The 23,755-nt window shown below is 47.6% G+C and overlaps 1 long non-coding RNA gene across 1 annotated transcript; it reads right to left on the reverse strand.

Moving 5' to 3' along the window:
* Positions 1-7,485: 7,485 nt before the first annotated feature.
* Positions 7,486-13,909, reverse strand: LOC122459455. The gene is made up of 3 exons (XR_006280165.1): positions 13,864-13,909; positions 12,328-12,364; positions 7,486-11,578 (listed from the first exon to the last, which is right to left on the reverse strand). It is a non-coding gene; the product is annotated as an uncharacterized LOC122459455 (long non-coding RNA).
* Positions 13,910-23,755: the final 9,846 nt, after the last annotated feature.

Genomic DNA, 23,755 nt, shown 5'->3' on the forward strand with positions numbered 1-23,755 from the left:
CTAGCTGAGGAGCTGGCTGTATATGTGCTTATGGGGAAATGTAGGACAGCAAACTGCCCCCCTTTCCACAGCCAAACAGAAGAATGGTCATACTGGGTCAGACCAATGGTCCAGCTAGCCCAGTGTCCCATCTTCTGACAGTGGCCAATGCCAGGTGCTTCAGAGGGAATGAACAGAACAGGACAATTATCGAGTGATCTATTCCCTAGGCTAGGGACACTCAGAGCATGGGGTTGCATACTCTGACCATCTTGGCTAATAGCCATTGATGGACTTATCCTCCATGAACGTATCTAGTTCTTTTATGAACCCTGTTGTTATAGTTTTGGCCTTCACAGCATCCCCTGGCAATGAGTTCCACAGGTTGACGGTGCATTGTGTGAAGAACAATTCCAGTTCAACAAGTGACTTGATAAAGGAGAAAGTTTACATCTAACAAGAAACCTACCCAAGAGCTTGGCAGCTGGGCATCCTTTGTGCTGCCAAACCAGGTAGCTCCAATACTCGAGCCAGGAGCAGCCCAAGGGTGACATAGCCCATGCCACATTCCAAGAGAAGAAGAAGAAAAGCCTGATTTTTATTCGACAGTTGGTGGTGGTATGCTGCCTTCAGCGCTGGTGTTTTGGGAGCAGGGGAACAATCAATTGGCTGTTTAATATACTTGCTGCTCTACCTTTTACCCCTATCCCCTTGCAAGAAAAAAACAAAAATTGAGATTCACTTAGACCAGAGGAATTCCTCATCTATCCAATGTCTTGTGCAAAGTGGAGGAGATCTTCAGCTATGTTACACTGTGTTTTTGGAGAGCAGTGGTGTTTCACTAGACAGCAGTAGTATCTGGCAAGTTTTGACTCATCCCTCTGGGTTTCCACTGCCAGGTGAGCTCTTTCTTGGAGCCACAGGGCATTTGTTTTGGGGTGGGGAGCACTGCTTCTACTGAACAACACCATCACAAATGAGGCCTATGGGGATTGAATGACCCAGGGGAACAGGAATGGTGTGGTACAGAACCCTTCATTTCTAGATCTCTGGTTCAAATCCAGCCCAGGCTGTATTAGCTGATAGCCATTCCCTTCTAAGGGTGCTTTGAGAGCCTGAGTGGAAGATATTGGTGATCCCAATCCAGGTTTCAGCAGACAGATCTGTCCACACCAGGCAAGCTCAGAAAAGAGTGGGTGGAAGAAGCAGCCCTAGGAGTGGACAGGAAGGGGAATTCAGGCTCCCACAATCTCTATTTTGCTCACTTCCTTGACTTGGTCTTTACCCAGCATGGTTCTCTCCCAATCTCTCAGTCCCACAAATTGCCTCTCTGGACTCTTTGTGAGAGAGGATATGACACTACACCCCATATTCTTCATAGAAACATAGTTATAATATGATTATAGCATAACTCTGATACGTTTTGTGCAAGATAAGTCATGTGAGGTATCATTGGAAAGGTTATGATTTGCTGAATATGATTATCCTATTTGTATGCATGTATCATTTATGTATCTAAAGTTAATTGACTATGCCTCTGAACTACAAAAGTGTTCACACCTGGGAAATGCCCACCAGACAAAATGCAACCAGTCTGGCTGGCTAGCTGGGGACCAATGGACCATTAGGGAGAACAATAGGTCTTTGAAGATGCTAATCTCCCACCTTCCTGAGAAGGTTTCCTGGGATGCTACAAACAACCTCTGACTCATGGCTGCTTTGACACTGCAGGGTCATGTGATTAAGTCACCTGGTACTGGACTCCATGATAGAATACCAGTATTTTTTCCACTGGGGGAGGGGGATGGGAACCACACTGGAAAACAAAGGATTCCTGCCATATGTCAAACCTATTTAAGGCAGGGGAGGAACATAATCAGGGTTCGTTCTTCACTGAATCCCCACCCAGGATGACTGATGTGAACATTTAAGAAACAGAGAAAAAGTGGGGGAGAAGGACTGAGCCCAGACTGGGAAGGTGTCTGGCCTGTGAAAGAAATACCTGGAGGTTTAAGCTGCAAACAAGAGCAGCCTGCCTTGAAGAACCTCTGCAATCTGCCTAAAACAACATTTAGGGTGAGAAATTACTAGTTGTAACCAGTTTCTTTAGTGTATTAAGCTTAGCTTGCATCTTTGTTTAATTTGCTAGGTAATCTGCTTTGACCTGTTTGCTATCCCTTATAATCACTTAAAATCTTGTGTAGTTAATAAACTTATTTTTGTTTTCTCTAAAACCAGTTTGTGGAATTCATAACTGGGGGCGGAGTGAAGCTATGCATATCTTCCTCCATATTGAGGGAGGGAGAAATTTCATGAGCTTATGCTGTACAGTTCTCTGTGCAGTGCAAGATGATACAATTTTGGGTTTACACTCCAGAGGGGGGGTGCACTTGAGTGCTGGGCAGTTCCCTAGCTGAGCTTTCGCATGCAGAGCTGATCTCAGCATCTGTGTGAAATTGCAGCTGGGTGTGTCACTACCTGTGTGTGTGCGGGATAACAGCACAGTGTAAAGGGAACCCAAGCTGGTGGGTCAGGCGAGCTCAGTGGTACCCCAATTCCAAGTGACACCCCAGGGGGTAACCCAGAGGGATCATGGGGAGCTGGCCTGTTGGAGTGGAGGTTCAGTGTCACTCTCATCTCTTCCAGGAGGCAGGGAACCCTGGTTTGATGGGCCCAGGTGAGGGTCCATTTCCTGCACATGCGACTCTTGAGTCCCACTGTTCCAGTGGCGTGCATCTGTCATGGGAAGTCACAATTGAGCAGGGTGAAGCGGTTCCCTCAGGTAACATGGGGCAGCCCCTTGGTAGGCTTTAGAGATGGGGATTGAAACCTTGAATTTGACCCAGGAGCCAGTGCTGAGAATGGAGCATTTCACTCTCTCCTCTTCCCCCTCCCCCCTTCTGGATAGCTTCACTGCTCCTTCCTGGGCAACCTTTACATCTCCCTGTCAACTCCTCTTTACCTCCTGTTCTTACCTTAACCTCACTTCCCTGTCCCCTCCCTATCTTCTCTGACCATCCTGACAGTGTCAGGTGAGAGCTCTTCTTCTCCTTCATTCCCCTATCACATCTCCTCCTCCTTCACTCCTCTTTCCATCTACGAGGTCTCCTGAGGACCAATCTCCATTTGGTGGAAAAAGGCTCAGCTCCAGGGTCAAATGTCCCAAACACCTCAGCTGGTCACCGCGACCCCATTCCATCCCACTTCCTGTCCTTCATGACACACTCCCTGATCCCTCACTTTCAGCCAGCACTCCCCTCTGTCTCCCATCCCTCTGGGCACACTGCTGTATTCCCTCACTTGAAAAGGCTTTGCCTCAGTCCCACTCACTCTAACTTTGCACCTTCATTCATTCAGCCCCTACACTCAGAACAGCCTCTTTCTTCCTGTCTGCCACACCCTCTCTCTCCCCTCCTCCAAATCCATCCTTAACCCCCACTTCTTCCAAGAACTCTACCTGCTTGCCTCATGTTAATCTCTCCACTCCTCCCCATGCCAAAACAATTGCAAAGACTCTTGTCTCTGGATGGCTCAACCCCCTGAGGGCACAGAGGGGCATCCAGAAATCCAGTTACTTTCTGCTCCTCCTCCTCCCCTGAGGGCTCATCGATAGCCAGGATTTTTGCCTCAATGCCAACCCCGGGGTGCTGCACTGATGTAAAATGGGACTTACCCTAGTGTGACTTGCCAGACCAGTGTGGTGTGTCTGCACTGGGGTTTTGAACTGGCTGTGGTAAAAAAAAGAAGTGGGTAAACAAAGTATTTTGGTGTTCATGGCTGGACTGTGGCATAGTAAGCACTAAGGGTGTGCAAGATGTCCTTATTTTGAATTGGGTTTAAGTTAAAGTTGAAAAAATAAATGGATGTTTTTAACGGCTGGCAAATATGCTCAACCAGTCCACACATGCTGTAGCGCTGGGTAGCTCATTGCAGATTTTTACAGGCCAAAATTTCCTCAACTGATCTTTTGCTGAGTGAAACCAGCTGGTAGATAACACACCATGTCAGCCACGGTGGTTGTGCAGCCAGCATTTGCTTAGCACAGGAGAGCAGGAGTGTGAAAACACTTTATTCCCCAAATGAGATGTGAGTAAACTCCAAAGGAGAAGTGGGTAAACTCCCTTTATCTCTGTCTATATTACCATGCACTGGTGTAGCACTAATGGTGCAAAACTTCCAAATGCAAACACACCCTTTGGTTGTAAGATTTGGCGTTGTCAGTGGGTTTGACCATATGTTTGTAACACGCATGCCTTGGAAGTAATTTTTATTATGAACACTAACAACAAAGGTATTAAAAAATGGCTGGCACGATCAGAAAGGGAGTGATGTCAGTGAGGACTGTTCTTCTGAAATCCCCAAGAGCATGGGCAGACGGGAAGAAGCTAAATGGAATTAAGTGAAAAGGAAATTTATTGTCTTGTATTTTTTTTTTCCTGGAGATGGGAGAATCCCAGAGGAAAACTAGAGATCAAAGAAAACTAAAGGAAGTGAACAGACAGGCCTCTGTCTCTCATATATACATAAACACACATACGTAGGCACCCGTTGGATACGTACGCACATGTGCACACACAGGAAAACCTTTGTAGTTAGAGCAAAATATAAATAAATCCCTGCAATCTCCATGTGAACATTGACCTTTCAGAAAATCCCTAGCCACGCCCCTCTGAGTCGGAGTAAATTTTGGGCCCCACTGACAACATTTCAGCACTGAGAAATTCAGGAAGAAGAGGATGGCAAACAAGTTGGAGGTGCACCCCATAGAGACAACATTACCCAGACCCTGAGAACAAGGCAGAAGAGGGGAAAGTCAGATGGAAGCTGACTCTGCCCACCCCACTCATCCCCTTCCCATGATTTTCTCTGAGAGGTGTGAAAAGTTGAAAATGCAGCAACTCCCGGGCCAACCAGCAGAATCAAATCCAAATCCAAACATAAACCCTGCTTGCAAGTCAGAACTGAGCCCTAACTACTTCTCAGGTCCCTCCAACCATTGTTTTTCCCCAGCCTGAGATATCCAAACATTTACCATTGCTTCAGGCAAATGGGGTTGCTCTGCTGTAATCTCTGCTTAGTTCATTGGCATTTCTCTCACACGCTTTTCCTTTAATGCCAGGCTTCCTAGAGATCTCACCAACATACACACACACAAACACTTTACCAGCCCAGGTGCCAACATGTTGATAACTCACTCCTTGCCAATCTGCCCACCTGCGGATCACAATCTTGTCTCCTCTCCACTGGCCACAGAAGCAGGCACCTTGGTCTTCCTCCCTCAGATCAAGAATTGCCACCCCCCGAGCCCTTAACTGGCACATTAGAGAATGCTCTGGTAGCATAGTCTATTTTTGTTCCATTCTTTCCCTTCTTCCTTCCTAATGACAGATGTGCCACAACCCCACGATGCTCCTACAAATCCTCTGTCATTGTGGGTTACATTGTTTGGCTAGTGGGACAGCATCAGAGCTGGCAGCTTTTGCTCAAGGGCTGTGAGGTTTGCCTTGATCAACTGTAGCTATCCACTTCTAGCCAGGGCACAGAGGGGCATCCAGAAATCCAGTTACTTTCTGCTCCTCCTCCTCCTCCCCTGTATTTAACCATATTATCCCCAAGTCATGAGAGTCACAAATTACCCATCCTCTCTGCATGCCTCTGGGCCTCTGGACCATGGGCCGGATCGTCAGCTGGTGTAAATCAGCACAGCTCCATTGACTTCAAAGGCGCTATCCCAATTTATACTAGCGAAGGATCTAGCCCCATCTGCCTTCTAGAAACTATGGCAGTCCTTAGCTGACCAAGGCAGGTCTCCTGGGCCACTAGACTTTACCCCCTTCTTCACCCTTTAATTAAATAAACTTGTGATGCTGGTAGGGGTGGGGGAAAGATGCCACTATAAACAAGTACGTACACCTCACACATTGCCCTCTATGCTAAGCTGGCTTCACCCCACAAAGGTGCCCTGCCAAACTTGAGTGCGCTGGCAAGACAGGTTGGCAGAGCTGTTAGACTTCGCACAGCCATCCTGGGAATCAGCAAGGCTACCATGGTATGTAATCACTGGCGGGAAAGACTGCTTTTTGCCAACCAAAAATGAGAGCGACATGAAAAGAATGTGTTCCGGAACAGTGCTATTGTGGAGAGAGGTTTCAGAGTAGCAGCCGTGTGAGTCTGTATTCACAAAAAGAAAAGGAGTACTTGTGGCACCTTAGAGACTAACAAATTTGTTAGTCTCTAAGGTGCCACAAGTACTCCTTTTCTTATTGTGGAGAGAGTACATGCAACGTATGCTACGACACCTCTTAGCATGTAGGGGCTACGCAGAGCTCTGCCACTCACCCAGCGCAGAACAGCAGCATCTTAAGGTCAGTAACTGAAAGCCTCCTTATCTAATGGCGCCCGCTGGGAAGGGTCACTACCTATCCAGGAGCCACAGTCCCCTCTCCAGCTTTGCCTCCCATCTCCTGTGCATTCCAGGGACAGCCAGCAGCGTCCTCTCAAGGGGAAGGTTCGGATGGATTGCCACTCCCACACAGGTCATATACATGACCTTGTGCCAAAAATGACATTTATGGGCCTGTAAAATGTTAATTGGGCTCATGATGGTCCTGGAGGCTGAAGGCTTGTCATTTTCATGGCAGCGCTGAGATTTTAATGCCGGGGTGTGACACAGACGTAAGTGACAGGGCATGCATTCTCTCTTCTTCACACTGATTAAATGGAAGGCTTTGTTCTAGAATAATAGAGAAAGAAGTGCAGGCTTCCAAAAACTGATCCTGCTGCCTCTTCCCGTGCAGATGTATAGTCTTAGAGGTCTGTGGGATGTACCCACACTAGCTAGACATGCCTGTATGTGCACCCGTAAATAAATACCTGCACCCGCAGTCATCAGGGCTGTTCCTGGAGTCACACATACAATCACACACATACTTGCAGTTCTGCATGCCTGATGCCAGAGCCTCAGCTCACCAGAGCTCCACATTGATGGCAGCTAAGGGTCTGGTCAGTGTAGTCCCACTCCTCTGCTATCAGAGTGATGCCCCCTCACACACACATACACACACACACACGCTGACACACACGCTCCCCTAGACAACGCTCTTCTGTACATTCACAGGGATGCTGGTTCCCTGTGCGACATCTGGGGGAACTGGCCTCTCGGGCTGAAGGTTGGCTGGTCTGATTAGGGGGATTTAGACTAGGAAATGAAGTGGGAGTGGAGAGTTTGCTTCATGAGGAAGATAATCCTAAAGGTCAAATGGTAACAGAGGAAAAGGAGATGAAGCAATTTGCCAGGAAGTAGCAAATAACTTCTTAGATGCCAGGAGATGGACGAAACTAGCCCTGCAGAGCCGTGGTGGGGTCAATCACATGGCTGGACCATTCGGATGTAATCTATTTAAAAGTGACAGAGAAAGGGGAAAGAAAGGGGTAGCACTTTGCAGTGAAAGCCTTTGCACGCTGTGACCTCTGGAGTGAAATAACCAGCAGACCCTGAAGGACAGGACAAAAAGCAAAGTTTAATGGCTAAAGTTAGACACACATCATAAAGGGGGAGGGGAGGAAAGAAGAATCAGAGTTAGCATCAGCTACAAAACATGCACAGCAGAAAAAAAGCAATCAATAAATTCCTGCCTAATCACATAACATCAATGGCAAAGTCCCAGCACTTGGTAGTCATGGAGGATTTTAATTATAGTTCCCACGTATCTGCTGGGAAACACACAAGACTGAACACCAGCCAGCAGGGAACTTTCTCAAATGGGTTCAATACCATTTTCTGATTCAAAGAGACCAAGTGGGTTGATGGCTTAGGGAACCAGTAATGAGATATGAAGTCTTTCACCTCAAGGTCACTTTCTAGTGACCCACGGTTATTACCACCAGATTGCTGTTCAGGGCCTGTGTGAAATGACGGGGGGATCTTGGACCAGTTCCTAGTGGACAAGCACCTGTCTCACAGAACACACCTCCACAACCAGCACTGATTGGCCCCCTGCTTGACAGCCTCAGCAGAGCGGCCAAGGAGTAAACGGGCCACTGAGGCTGAACTCCCCTCTCTCCCCTAGAGGTGGTCTCTGTAAGTCAGAATTGAGGCAAGGGGTGTGATACACTTGCCCTGCTCCTGCCTGTGCTGAAGCGGTTTGGGGATCAACAGAGACCCTGGGGAGACATCAGCCCAGCAACTTGCGTGGCGGCTAAAATCATTTACAAACCCAGGCGCTCTTGGGAAGGCTTTTGAAGGAGAGCAGTTCCGTCCACAGCGAGAAAGAGGATTAGGAAGGACTGTCCCCTTTAAGAAAAGAAGAAAAACCCCATTCAGGAGGCTCTCCCAGCTGACGCACAATGGAATTCCATCTCCTTGCCTTGCACAAAAATGATAATTAGAGGTTCAGCAAACAGGAGAGAAAGAAAACTGCTCCTTGCCCTCCCCTGGTCTCATGACTTGTGTCACACGAGGTGAGGTGGTGGATGTGCTGTGCGGGGCCCAATTAGCTCTTTAACCCTTTCCTTTCCCTCCTAGGGCTGCTCTTGGGGAGGCCCTTCCCCCACACTGCGAGCAAGTTCAAGCTGTTTGCATTATTGGCTGGGCTGTCTCATGCTGGTGTCTCAATGTTGCACCTGTTTGTTCAAAGATCACATCTAGGCCGAGCTATTTGGATCCATCCCATCTACATTTCCCAGCAGTCGGTATCTCTCATAATCTTCCCGGCCGCAGCCTGGAGGTTTATCAAAGGGGGTGGCCCCTGTGCGTGTGGTGTGCGGGTGAGGAACTACTTGATGAAAACTGCTTCCTATTCAGCTGCTCTGTCCATTCTGCTTTACTGGAATTTTTCTCCTTCGGGGGCCATTCTTCTCTTCCCTACCTGTTTTTGCACACGCTGCCACATCCTCTCTGTAGACTGCAGACCAGACTTTACCGGGGACAGTTCATTTGCAAAGCCCAGCAGCATGGGACCTTTCCAGCCCCAGAGCCCCACTGGTTATGAAGGGATTGTGCAGCTCCACGTACGCACAATGCCTTCAGATCTTCATTTTGGTTTTCTTTTCCAATGGAAGTAGGACCATTCAAAGCAAGAGCCACATGCTTTGGTCAGAGCTCTGCGTGAGCATCTCAGCTGCTCTTCACTACCAATTATAACACCTCTCTTGAATCCAGTGTTCCCTCTGACCCACAGGGAACCTGGCATGATGCCGCTGCTTATAACCAAACACTATTGACATCAGAAATGCTGAATCCTGACACCAAGATTAGGGGAGATTTGGGGCATCTTAAAGGAATTCCATAGCACTTTGAGCATTCTTTGGGACTGGGGGGGTTGTGTGCATGTGGGGTTTGTTGTTGGCATGTCCTTTCATGCATTTTTTAAAAGCCAGGACCGTGCACTGGGTCCTCAGTAAGTAGGGAGCTGGGTATGTTGTGCTAATGCACCTCGATGCTTTGTTTGTTGGTGACTTCCACCCATCATTTCATGCACCATTGTGCACTGCAAATGCCATCTAGATTGGTACAGCTCAGCCAATGCCCCTCACCCCTGACCTGCAGTCCCCAGCTATCCTAGCCCTGAGCATCCCACACAGAGCTCTACCAGTGCCCCTCACCCCTGACCTGCAGCCCCCCTGCTATCCCAGCCCTGGGCTCCCCTCACACAGCTCTCTCCATGCCTCTCACCCTGACCTTTATTACTTCAGTCAAATGCAAGTTCAAATGCTTCCCAAGCATGTCAAGTTTGCACAGTACACTGTCCATATCTTCTGTGTCTTTTTCAGCAACAGGTACGCTGTTGGTTCTTAACAAATACTAAGTACTAATGACATCAATCTCTGTCTAGATGATGTGTCGCAGCAGTAGCAGCGCCCATTAGCGTAGGGCATTTTCACACACATGGCCATTTAGCATTATTATCCATTCGGAATTCCAAGGCAGGCTACCCCGTTTGGAGATGCTAGTTCTGCCTGATAGCAGCTCCAGGATTCATCATCAGGCCAAATTTCCTGGAGGCTTTTTGATTTTGTCACTAGAGGCAAAGATGAGCTATCCCTGAAGCCAGGTGTCCATGTGTGCAAGTCAAATAGTCCCCTCGCTCAGGCTCCCAATCTCAGTCATGCAGAGTTTGAGAGGGCAGGCCCTTTGGTTCAGCTAGGAGAGTTCACAGATGACAGATCAATGCCAGTGCAATTGTGATGTGAGCAACACTGCAGGGCTTGGTTTTGTGCAGCCTTTCCCCACCCCCGGCCTCGGCTCCCGCTGCCCCACGCCTTCCCTTTAACAGGGCTGATGATATTTCTGCTCTCAGAAAGGTGGTACCAAGACTGCTCCATATCCAAAAAAGATCTGTGGCTTTAAGAGTCTGATCCAAAACCCACTAAACTCAATGGGGAATCTTACCATTGACTTCACTGGACATTGGTTCACGTAAGGCAGGAGCCAGAGTCCAGTGTGTAAGGGAAACATGGAGCAGGATGTGCTTCTCCCTTCCCTCAACCAAGCACAGGGAGCGAAAGGCTGGCCATGCTGAGCAGTGCTGCAGGGAGCTGCTCCAGCCACGATTGTGTTTTAATCCATTTACACTCATGTCGGTGTCTTCAGCAGAACTCCAGGGTCCCCAGACCAGGCTGTGCCGTGTTTCCAAGTCGGAGTCAGGATTGACAGGTGTCACGCTGGGAGAACAAGGTCTAACAGTGGAATCCAACAGCACAGGGCTGCTGCTGACCATGGTCAGAATGGGAGTCAGGTCCTTAGCCTGGGAGCTGTGTTTGTCAGACTCTCCCAAAAGTGACACTAGGTCTGTAAGAAAGTATAGGTGCGAATCCTTTCAGTTCACACAGCTCGTACATGCTGAGCAGCTGTGTGGCCTTGTTGTTGGCCTCTGGTGACAAGAGGACCCCACGAGGTTGTTGTGTCAAAGGGCCAGCAGGTTCCATGGGATTCATGTCACTCAGCAAAACTTGGATTGACCAATACACCCGACTTTAATGATTTCTGACTCCTCCTTGTACACATGTTTCACAGGACGGTTACATTTGCACTGTATCAAATACACTGGGTATAGGAAAGGAAGGGACCATTCTCCCCACCCCCACTCCCCCAGGCTGCCATTAAGTCTGTTTGCCTGTGATTCCTTCCAGCTGACAGAGCCAGTCTGTTAGCAGTTAAGTTAAACAGAGCTTGTCCTGTAATAACCCCATTGAGACTGCTAATTGGTACCAGCACCTAGCTGATGCCTTGTCCTAGCCTCTGGCTGGGAGTTAGCTGTGCGGAGCTCCAGCACTGAGAGTTCAGCTGTAGCCCCTGCTCCAGTCACCTAGGTAAGGGGCCCGTACCTCACTGTTGTCACTTCTGAGCCTCCTCCCACGTTTTACTCTGGAATAGGGACTTTTACATCACAGCAGGCATTGTGGGGGGAGGGGATAAAAATCCTGATTATAGAAAGCAACTGACCTGGTCGGTGTTCCCCCACTGCTAGAGTTAAAGACAGAGTGTCTCTTTCTGCCCGAACCAGCCACAAAGTCATCGTGAACCTCTTCTTATGACATCACAGTGTGTTGCCAGGTACATGGTGGTGACATCACAGCCTCACAGCAGCATGTGGCTTCACTGCAGGGAGACATTAAATTGCAGTTATACAGCATTGTACATACATTAGCCCAAAAAGAGAGGCTGTGAAGAGGGCTGCCTCTGCTGAAACACTGAGAGGACTGGAACTTTGAAATACACATTGTTCACTAAGAATGCATAGCACTCGTACAGCATTGGGCATTATGACTTGTTAGGGACAGGCAAATAACCAAAAACGGGTCCCGGGGATATTCACCCAGTCCATTTGGGAGGTGTTCTTCTATCACACTGGCAGAGTAGATGTTACAGCCCATTCTACAGGCCAGCCCACCACAGGATAAAAACCTAGTACTCCTAACAGAGTTATTCCTGTAGCTCAAGTAGCAGCATTGTCTTTTTTGCCCCTGGAGGTCTTGAGTTCAAACCCTGCTGATGACCCATCCAGGTGTGATTATATTTACCCTCTTTGCATTCATTTTCCAAAAGCATTTGAGAAATTGAATTTACTGGCATAAATGTTGGCAGGACTCAAATTTCAGAGTTGCGTGTGCCAACATTCACAGAAACTTAATTTTTAAAAGTGCTCACACAAATATTCATGGCACAAGGGCTTGTTTGCTCACCCACTCAGGGAACAGAAACAATACCACAGGACTTATATGACGAGTCACTGCAAAGCAGCATGTGTGGAATTTCAAATATTTACCATCGGTCAAGTGAAAAATTTCAAAAATGGTATTTATCACAGAAACTAAATCAACAAACAAATTCAGGGAGATCACACCTACCTGTGAATATTCTGCAGACTGACAAAAGGGGTGGAACCTGTCTGACAAATTATCCATTGTTAAATATTTGCTCAACTCCAGTTATTATTGATCTTTTGTTGCACATTTCCTAAGCAATTAACTAATTACTCAATGTCATTATCCCTGTTTTACAGGTGGGAGAATGGGCTGGTGTTCAGAGGTGCTGAATATTGCTGCTCCCAGGGATATTACTGGAGTTGTGAGTGCTTAGAACCTCTGAGAATCAGGACCCTTTAGGGGTCTCAAGTTGGGCACTGAAAGCACCTAAAATTAGAGACCACTTATGAAAGTTTGTCTCTAAGGCCAAGATCCACAAAGGTATTTCAGCTCCTAACTTCCATTGAAATCAGTAGAAGTTAGGAGCCTAAATACCTTTGTGGATCTGGGCTTAAATGACTCGGTCAAAGTCACCCATAGACTCCAGAGCAAAACTTGGATTGGATCGCAGAAGTTCTTGGCGCCCGAGTTTGATCCTCTAGGCAATGCTGCTTCTCTCTGACGAGCCTGCTATTTGGTAAAGCTCCCCTGCAGCATGAAAGTCTTTCAGGAGGGCTCCCAAACAATAAAGAAATAACCTCTTTGGCATCCTTCACTATATGCCTTCTGTGCACACGTAGGGCAGTGTTCTTCCAGTGAAGCCCTCAGACTCCCAAACATACACAGAAGCCTCACCTGACCTGACGCAGGTGCCATTAACCCCTTGGTACTGAGTTCTGACACTCACTAACCACTCCTCACATAGGATCCACTTCAGAGGGATAGGGATAGGAAATCCACATATCAACAGCAGACCATTCTCCTGGAGTCCACTGAGGCAGCGTGGCCCCGAAGGCCAAAGGACAAGTGCATTCCACTGCCTGAGAAATGCACTATCCAATAGTCCCTCCGCAGGGAAGTGGGCCACACCAACACACACAGTGTGGCAGAACAGATATCGAATATAATTGCCCTGATCCCAGGAAATATGCTAATGCAGACACACTCCGGGGTCCTGGACAGTAACAGAGAAGGGGTGCTGGGATCCTCACTGGGACCCCATTGCAGGAGAGGATTCTCTTTCTTTTGCTCTTTACTGAGTTATAACCTTGAAACCATTTTGCAGAGACAGTAACGTCCTTTGAGCTTATTTACCACATTCTCCTTCTCCTAGTTAAGATTTGACCCAGCCTCCCAGGGCTTCTTTGCTTGTTTGTTATGGAGCTACCCATGGTTCGTAGCTCCAATTAGCTACAAAGCTAATTCCACACAGCTAATTCTCCTTACAAACACACAGCTCCCTGTCCTGCTCTGTAGCCTCCAAAATATCCCATACAGTTCATGCAATCATTCAGCCCAGACCTGAAAATCTCTGCGCTTGCTTCCTCTGCAGGGATACTAATGAGCCTAGGAGGGTGGGGAACAGTTCAGAGGAGCAGAATTCACCCTGGTGGTGTTCTTAACCAAAATATCCCCCATCCTCAGCACTGCTATGTATCAAGGTGGGGGTCTGGCTGCCCTCCTCCATCCCAGTGGTACCTGCATTTCTATGGCATTGCGCATATAGAATCTGCAATGTGCTGTGGGATGAAAGAAGCTCTAGCAATGGAGATTGAATAGTGATTGTGATTATCTACTTGATTTGTTAATTTGACGGAATTACATGAGGAGGGAACCTTCTTTAATCAGGGAAGAGGGTCTGTAATCTTAGTTGAGATGCATCAGCCCCAGGAGGGAGATGGATCAAAGCTGATGTCTATGTCCTTAAGTGATGTAAGAACCTTATTGTGTGGTTGGAGTGGTGGGAGTGTGAATTTGCCCACCAGGTGAGCCCCACCCAGAAGGACCAGCTCCATTTAAAAGTGAGCGGATGCACTGGTAGTTGGAGAGAAATAAATTGTAGGGGGTCCTTCAGGCTGCTGAAAGTCTGGGTACTTAGAAGCTTGAGGTTGAAATATGCCTGGGCTGGCAGAGTAGAAGTTAGGCAATCTAAGTACTGAGCAGGAGCAGAAAGGATCTGAAAGCCAGATGGTTCTCATGAGAGGTTAATTTCCTTAGTGTGAGGGATAAAAGTGTAGGAGGGGCTGAAGTGGTTCCTAGTGTCTGAAGAGGGGAAAGCCCAGTGAAAAGTACTTGGGGAGGGGAGAAAGCCACCAGCACTCCCCCTTTGAATGTGGCCCTACAATTCAGCGTGTCCTCCAGCCGTCCCAAGTCTTTCTTCATGACCCTGCAGCAGGGCAATAAGAGTAAATTCCAAGGTCTCTGCTGAGCTGAAGGCTGGGCTAGGTCTCTGTTCCAAGCACTGTGGCTAGGCCAGAGTGGGAGAGGAAGGGGAGCCCTCGCTGGGTGAAAGGAAGGGCCAGGAAATGGGTAAGGAGGGGTGCTGTCTGCAACCCATAGGATGGCAAACTGTACCCAAGTGTGGGCTGCTGGGTGATGTTGGCCCTGGATCCCCCAGACCACAGTGAGTCCCAGCATGGTGGTTATTTATCTGCCAGGAGTGTGCTACCTCACCCCATGGAGATGAGAAAGGGAGGGAGACTGGGTTTGTCAGTAGTGGGAAGAGTGCGCTCTGGAGCCCCAGACGAGCAGCTCACCATAAGTCTAGTGCATCCTCTTGTGCATGGGGAATCCTTAAAAGAGACAATGCTTCCTGGGCCAGGAGCTGAAAGAGCAGATAGCATCCCTGGGCCACCTCTAAACCATTTCTATTATGCTAGCATTGGTGTGACAGCCCTTTTCCTCTTAGGCACACCAGGGGCACATGAATGGGGAAGGGGACACATGCTAACCACACCACTCCAGTCAGCCTTTCCATCTGCCACAGTAAGGGCGCCATGGCTGCCTCCGTCCTACATACAGCTGGGGTGTTGTCATGAAGCAAGGAGCTTAGTCATGGTACTTTCTTAGGTTCCACCCACTAAACACCAAAAAGGGATTATCTGCAAAATCCCATCACTCCTCTTCTTTCTTGTGCACTCTGATGAGCAGTGAACCAGCTGCCAATGGTGACCTTCCAGTACCATCATTAGAAACCAGAGTTAACATCTTATTGCAGTAAATAGAGGGTAGTTCATGCTTCTTGCTGCTTTTGTTTCAAGCTGTCTGCAGACTCGCTCCTTTTAGTTCCATCAGTTCGCATTTTTAAAGTTATAGCAACCGTAAAGGGGGGAAGAGACTGAGGTTGCTTCTTTTACGGAAACCTAGATTTTGGAGCACAAGATGACAGCCTCGAGGTGAAAATAACAGCTCACCAAGCCACATCAAGCTGGCCAGGTTCTACCCCTGTAGGAAGCAGCAGGAAGGGGGCTGTGAGCAGTGACAGGCCCTAAATCTGAGGTGTGCAGTGGAAGAAGAGCTCGGTGGCCATCAGAGAGGCCTGCAACGGGAACAATGGGGTGGGGAGAAGCAACAAGTTTGGAACTGCCTTGGGCACTGCGTGGCTTCAGACTGGTCCTGTGAACTGGCAAACTTCCCCAGAAAGACCTGAACCAGATGCTGATCTGACCACTTGACATCCAGAGGAACATGAAGAGTGAGTCAGAAGATGGTTCCAAGCCATTAACTTACACCAACCGCCAGAGGAAAGAACGGTACTCGATCCCAAACCTGCTGAGGCTGATAGACAAACATCACTCATTCCTCTCTGAATTAGTTAAAAGTATAAAAGGGGATGTGAGGACATGGAAGAAGCAGGAAATAGCAATAAATACGCATGCATGACATCCTGCATACACAATACAGCTGCTTGAATTATTCTTTGTGAACAGTTTGGCAAACTTAACTCCTTTTTCAAATCAGTTCTACCCATTTGCTATTTATAATTACCTGGTGGGAAGTTTGTGAAGGGATTTTAGCCCACGGATTCCCACATGTACTGTTCATAGGCAGATTATTGGAGGAATAGCACCTGTCTAGGCATTTTTGGCTCTCATTGCTATAGTATCAGCCTGCTTCCTTAGTATTCATGCAATTATCTTCACATACTCCCTAGCAGGGTAGGAGTGGATTATTATTCCCTTTGTACTGATGGGGAACCTGTGGCATAGAGATTGTGACTGGTCCAAGATCATGCAGAGAGTTTGTGCTAGAGCTGGGAATTGAACCCAGAGCTGTTGAATTCCAGGTGAGTGTCTTTAATCACAATACCATCTTTCTGAATTCATTATTTGAGCTGTCACCTAAGTCACATGGTATTGTTTCTGTTCTCTGATTGGTGGCCCTAAAGTACTTCCTCTAGTGAATGTTTCTATGAATGCATCTCAGCAACAGGACCCGTCTTCACTTCTGATGAACAAAACTTCTCCTGCATTAATGCTGATGGACAGAGAATGAGAGAGCTATGAAGGTGGCTCAACCAAAATTCAATTCCAAATTTGAGAAAATTACTATTCGTATGGCTGTTTTGAATTACAGCAGTACCTAGACGCCTCCACTGAGATTGGGGCCCCAGAGTATTATGTTCAGTACATACATGTGGCAAAAGACCATCCCTGCCAAGAGCTTACAACCTAGGCAAGAAAGATACAAGTTGGGAGAAAGGTATTTTTACTGAGTTGAAGCACAGAGAGATTAATCAACTTGCCCAAGGCCCCACAGTGAGTCTGACAGAACCAGGATTGGAACCAAAATCTCCTGGGTCCCAGTCCAGTGCCTGACCTACAAGCCCATCCTTCCTCTCCAATTCATAAAGGCTTGTGAAAACTTTCCCCCTCTGTTCATCAAGCTCTTAATTCACAGCAAACATACAGAGCAAAATAGAAGGCATTAAGGGAAATGTTATATTCCCAGATACATCCTTAACAAGGGTCCTGACAACAGCCTACAAACCAGACCCAGCATTGCAAGTATATATGACAGTCACTTCAAACAGAGATTGCTCATGTTCACAATAGCAAAGACAAATGGTGCATCTGAAACCTGGAACCTAAACACATAAACTGACCTTTAATTAGTCATCTGTTTCCAATGAGGCGAACAAGAAGGCTCTGAACTTACCACTATCTTAATTGCATTGATAAACTTTCCCCTTTGTAGAGCTAGTGAGCTCAGCTCTGTGTGGCTGTGTGGGTCCAGCCGCAAAGGAGTGGTGCAGCAGGCTGGAGCCCTTCACGGGCACTTGCTGGGTTGTTACTCACCACCCTCTGAGTAGCATGCGCTGTGTTGGGCGGGGTCTAGGGTAGCACAAAAACAATGAAACTCAGTTCATATATATATCAGTGAGAGAACTGGTCTGTGCCTCTGACCAAACTCGGAGGCTGGGAGCAGAGATGTTACAAAGAGAGTTTAGGGTGCAGAGGGAGGGGCATTAGAAAAGAAGTTGTGGTGAGTAAAGATCAGGTTGCCCCAGTCCAAGGGGTGAAATTTCACCCCCTTAGTTAAAATAAACTCCTCCTGGTTCTTGTCACGCACCCAACAAAATCCAAGCCTAGCCTGAAAGCTCCATACCAGAGCTCCCCGACCTTGCTCATGCTCCTGGCTCTGCCCTGTGGGAGAGTGGTTGCAGGCGATCCAATACCATTTATATCAGCACTGACTGTCTGCCATCGCCTGCTCTGAAACGTGGAGCTGCAGGAAACCCCATGGTGGGGGCAGTGGGTCTGAGAAACCCCTGAGAAGAATGGGCTGTGTAAAGGGTTTCGCTTGCATTGTAGCTTCCAGGGTATTCCTCCCAGTTCTCAGCCCCCCTGGCATTTCCCCTCCACCTATGGTTTTTATTTCTATGGACTGAGCATCACCCTATGGAGCCCTAGAAAGGGACATAACACAGGGTGGGTCACTCTTGTGTCAGAAGCAAGACTCAGGATTTAGGCTTGCAATCATTCCCCTGTGTGCCGTGGCGTAATGCCAGGGCGCAGCATTGCTCGTGGCTGTGTTGGCCTGGATGTTGCAAGGCAGTGGCTGTGCACAGTGACATCAATGCTGTGGGAGAGATGCTAAAAAGAGAGAGGTTCACTACTGGCTTGTGTGGCCAGCGGAGGCTGTGAGCTCCCTAAATCCGGTGCCAAAGCAGGACTGCCTCAGGTTTAGTTAAGGAGGAACATGATGGGTCTGCTTCCTGTGTACATATCTGGGATTTGCTGGGCTAAAGAGCCCCATCGGTAGGGCTATGCTCTGTAATGTCCTATTATGCTCAGGTTTTTAGATCACATGCATCACCATGACCTCTGAGTGCCCTTGAACCCAGGGCGGCCCTCTCCCAGCTCCCCTTTTCTACTCTGTTTGCGGCACATCTTGTGTCACATGACTGTCAATCATCCTGGCTACAATCAAGCTTTAAAGTCAATGGCATTGGAGTTGCAGTCACATGGCACATTCCTATGCCGCACCTTGAGGCACAGCCAGATGGCAAGGGGCCCCCAGTTCCCAGCCAAGCCAAGGCGATCTGGAGCAAACAGGTCTCCAGCTTGTCCTTGGGACACCGAAGAGCCCTCAGGCCGCTCCCTCAACCCTTCCTCTTCCAGCTCCTCAGACACATACGGGAAGCAACAGAAGAGCAATTAAAGGCAGAAGTTATAATCCCTCCTATGTGCTCAGGACCCCTGCTAGACCAGGCTCAGGACATAATGGGAAGGGGAGACCCTGTGGGCTGTAACTGAGAGTCAAAAGATTTGTAGTGAGGAACTATGTAGTCTGGTGCATTGGAAAAATGACCAGCACCATGACCTACTTTAATGGTGAACAGAGGAAATTGTTAAAAATCACAGATTTTGATTTTCCTCGAAAATGTCACTTTCTTTGACAAAATCCTGCAAATGTTATGTTCACGGGTTTTTTTTAAACTTCTGCTTTCGAAAGACCTTTAGACCTACAACACGCCTCTTCTCATTTTGGGAGCCATCGACTGGATCCTAAATATACAGGTGCTAATTGATTGGGAAAAGAATCTGGCTTTTGTCAATGAGATTTGCTGTAAGTACGTTCCGACTTGAGAAAAGTTTGCATACTCAGGCCCCAAATGTGCAATTTCATTCATAATTCTGTTTCTAGGTCCTTATTCAGGACCATGCTTAAACTTAACTTTAAGCATGTGCTTAAATCCTGTTGATTTCAATGTGCTCAAGTGTTTTCCAGAATAAGAGTGCTTTCCTGAACTGGGGCCTTCACCTGGCCAAAATCCATGCTTATTTCCACAAAATCTAATTAATTTCTCGCAATTTTTCTGCACATTTTCTTTTAGTTAGCGATTACTAGATGCTTGTGGATAATACAGTCTCTCCTTGATTCCACCAGCCCACCTTGAAGGTGCAAGGTAGGAAAAGCAGTCCGGTGATTAAATCCAGATGCAGAAGGAAGATCTGATGTAGGTTCCAAAGCATGCAAGAGCCTTGTTCTTGAGCTCAGGCTAGTCTAGGAGAGGAGAGTCAGGGTATGACTAAACTGCAGCTGGAAGCAAGCCTCTCAGCCCAGGTAGACAGTCAGACTCACACTAGCTGGGTTCTACCTAGGGCCTTAAAAATAGTAGCTTTCAAGCCCACCTGCCCATCTGGGTCTGAGCTCAGATGGCGAGACAAATCTCCGCTGGAACTGCAAAGTCCACACTGACATACCCTCAGTATTCGTAGGCAGTTCAGCAGGGAGAAATAATGTACTTATACTGCTTCAGAGGTCAATCCCACACTGACTGAAGTCAATAGGAGTATTTACTTTGACTTCAATGGGTTTGATCAGTCCTTAAATGTCAAACACAATGTAGTGATGCACAAACACAATGTATTGATGCACGGTCTTGCACTGGCTTTTCATGAAATGTCTGTGCAGGCTTCTCCCCACAGCAAAAAGGACATAAACCCCTCCCCTCCCCTGTGTATTCTACTGTGACACATGGGGGCCTGTTGGGCAGCTGGCATTTTCAGGTCTGCAGAGGTCACCCAACCACGAACACAACCATAGCAGGTGACTATACAGTGGGGCTGAGCGCAGGTGAAGGTGACCGTAGTCTCTCTCTGGCTGTTACCTGAACAGACTTCAGTGTTTTGTATTGCCATGATTTCCATCATATCATTATTACAAACCCTGTCTGAGCCCAGTTCTGCATCTCCACCATAGCATACAGTGGCCTGTTTGAACTTTTAGGTTCTTCCATTCCGGATGTCCCACAATGAGTGCAACACCCCATGATTGCTCCAGGCTAGAGTTTGGGGCTTATGTGCTTTTACCCTTTGTCCATCTGTATCTTCAAACCAGCCTTGTCAGAAGCAGTAGCTCTTCTTTGCTGCTGGCGACTAAAAAAGGTGAACAGTGGGGCCCTCAAGGTTCTGTACTAGGTCCCATGTTGTTTAATACATTTATTAATGATCTGGAAAGGGAAGAGAGCAGTGAGATAGCAAAATGGGTAGATAACACAAAATTATTTAGGATGTTCGGGACCAAAGGAAGGTCAGAGGGATCTAACCACACTAGGTGAATGAGCAACATGACCACAGGTGAAATTCAGTGGTGACAAGTGCAAAGTAACACACATTGAAGGGAAAAAGTTAAACTATGCAGACACCTTACAGCATTCTAAATTAGCTGTATCAACTCAGGAAACCAACCTGGGTGTCACTGCAGACAGCTCAAGGGAAACCTCTGCTCAATGTGCAGCTGCAGTCAAAATAGCTAAATAGCTGTTCAGATGCATATGGAATGGGATGGGGTATAATACAAAGAATATTATAATGCCATTCTATAAATCAGTGGTGCAGCCTCAACTGGAATACTGTGTGCAATATTGATCACCCATTTCAGAAAGGTTATTGCATAACTAGAGGGGGGTTCAGAGATGGGCGAGAATGGCCAAGGGTATGGAAAAACTCACTGAGATGAGAGATTGAAAGGACAGGGCTTGTTTATCTTAGAAAGGAGACAAATAAAAGGGGACATTAAACCAATGTATGAAGTGATGAATAGTCTAGAGACGGGTGATCCAGCAAGTCTGTTCTCCTTCTCACACAATGCAAAAATGAGGGAAAATTAAATTCAAAGGTGGAAAATTCAAAAGTGATACAACGAAATAGGTTTTCACACATTACACGGTGGAACGCATTACCACAAGATGTTGTTGAGGCCAAGAACTTGGCAAGATTCAAAAGGGACTGGACCTTTATATAGGCATCGAGGATATCCAGAGTTATAAATAATGACAACAAAGTTTGAAAGAGCTATTACACCTCATGCTTCAGGGCTTAAACCCATCTCTGTATTACAGACCAGGTGAGACCTAATGTGGAGGCAGATTATCCCACGTGTACCTACTGTGGAATTTCGACACCTTCCTCTGAAGTATCTTGTATTGGCCATTGTCAGAGACAGGGTAGGGGACTGGATGGCCTTGGGTCTGATCCAACTTGGCCATTGCGATGTTCCTGTGCTATCATAAAATGCCACCTCCTGAAGGGCTGATTCAAAGTGTCAGGAGCAACATTGTTATCCTGCTTTCCTGCTCCTTGGCCAATGGCCAAGTTGGGGGATGATTGGGCCAGTGTTCTGGCCTTCTCGGTGATCATTTATTCCCTTTGTGCGTCATGCTGTGAACACAGTTTAGTGTGGTGGCTGATAAGTAGACTTAGCACTTCCAAGTTGTATTACCTCGGGTGGTGAGGCATTAATAAGACCCAGAGCTTCTGAAGTTTACTGCCTGGTGCACTGTAACTACAGATCATGGGGTGACTTGGGCTGGCCTGGCCTGGCCAAGGCTTGCATAGCAGCCAGGCATGTCAGAGGATTACTTCCTGGTTCAGGACATGTGACTGTTGTAGGGTGACCTGGAACAGTTGAGGATTATTGCCTGGCCCAGCATGGATAAGGGCTGCAGGATAATGTGACCTGATGTGGTTGACGATTGTAAAGAACTCTGTCTGATTGAGGATTATCGACTAGTCCGCCAGTCTGAGGACTGCCGCACCAGAGCCAGCCAGCATTCTGTTTGTTAAACAAGCCCTGTTTTCCTGGCACATTCTTTTGGTTGCAGCTACAACCCAGCTACTGAGCCGTGGCTCAGAACTGTCACACCAGCAGAGAGGAAAATATTGTTCATCGCTCACCAAATGCCCAATTGACTTATGTGTTTAACTTTTTAGGCAATCGTTTTAAATGCAAACAGATGTAACAATGGATTTTTATCTTCAGTGTCTCACTATGGGATGTTTTTCCCCTCTTTAAACTTACTAAAGCAAACTCTCTGCATGGTACAAAGTTTCTAGTCTAACCAACAGCAGCCCCATGAGACAGCACAGCCTGGAGCCAGGTAATTTGAATGCATAAAAACCAACAGGACGTCAAGATCAAAATCGTAGACAAGTCAGGGGAATTAACTATTCAAACTCAGAGTGTCAGAGCATAGCACAGGGCCACAGGCTGTTATGAATACAGGAAGATAGCCCCAAAACACAAGAGTGTCTTCTCATGAAATTTCCTCACCCCACTACTCTCAGCCTTCCTAACTATGGCTCTAAGATGCCCCCATTGCCATACATAGCCTCACAGCACCCCTAGGAAGTAGGGAACTGCTGTCACCCCCATTTTACAGATGGAGAGCTGAGGCACAGAGAGACTAAGTGACTTGCCCGAGGTCACAAAGGACATTTGTGGCAGAGCAGAGAATTGACTCTTCTGAGTCCCAGGCTAGGGTCCCTAATCACTGGACCATCTTTCTATGCCTTGTACTTCCCAATTTGTGGGGCACGACATGAAATCTGGACAGTTTTCTGCATTGTCTCCCTTATTCCTCAAGCAGTCCTGATGATTTAATTGGCACTGTGAGAGGGTATACAAAGCCTGCGCCAGCATCGAAGGGGTTAAGGAGTTGCTTTGGGCTGGAGTGGGACCTCCCCTCCCCGTCTACAAATCATGCCAGGACTGAAGGAGGCATTGAAACTCAGATGGAGGCAAACCCAGTGAGGGAACAGGCTGTTGAGCTCACCAGTGGGATCCCAGAGAGAGGTCTGACAGCCAGCAAAGCCTGTGCCCCTGCAGAAAGAAGAATGCAGGCCCCCTGGGCTAAGAAGGGGAAAGAGACTGAGTACTGGAAACCCAGTGGGCTCTGAGGTGGACTGATACTTGCAAGGCCCTGTGAAGTGAGAGAGGCCGATATCCTGATGGCAGCTGCTTGCAGGTTTTCTCTCTTTTCCTTTATGCTTTTATTTCACCTCCTTTGCTGACTGCAGACTGTTTGTTTGTGTCACCTGGGACCCTGGGAGGGGAGGAAATGGTCAGAAGGCCTCAGCCAGAAGGTGAAGCACCGGCTCTGCTAGCCTGATGCACCTTACAGTGCCTGCTGGGGTGGAGGCAAATGGACCTGCACAGGTGTGCTTCCCACGTAGCTCCTGGAAAGGGGTGCACTGCCACGGACCGGGCAGCATTAAGCCCTTAAGGAGAGTTTCCAACAGGAATGCTTTCCACTTTGAGCATGGCCCCACAGTATGCTAACATTTTAATAGCTGACTTAGAA

Source organism: Dermochelys coriacea, chromosome 3, assembly GCF_009764565.3.
Source record: "Dermochelys coriacea isolate rDerCor1 chromosome 3, rDerCor1.pri.v4, whole genome shotgun sequence".
NCBI classification, from domain to species: domain Eukaryota; kingdom Metazoa; phylum Chordata; order Testudines; family Dermochelyidae; genus Dermochelys; species Dermochelys coriacea.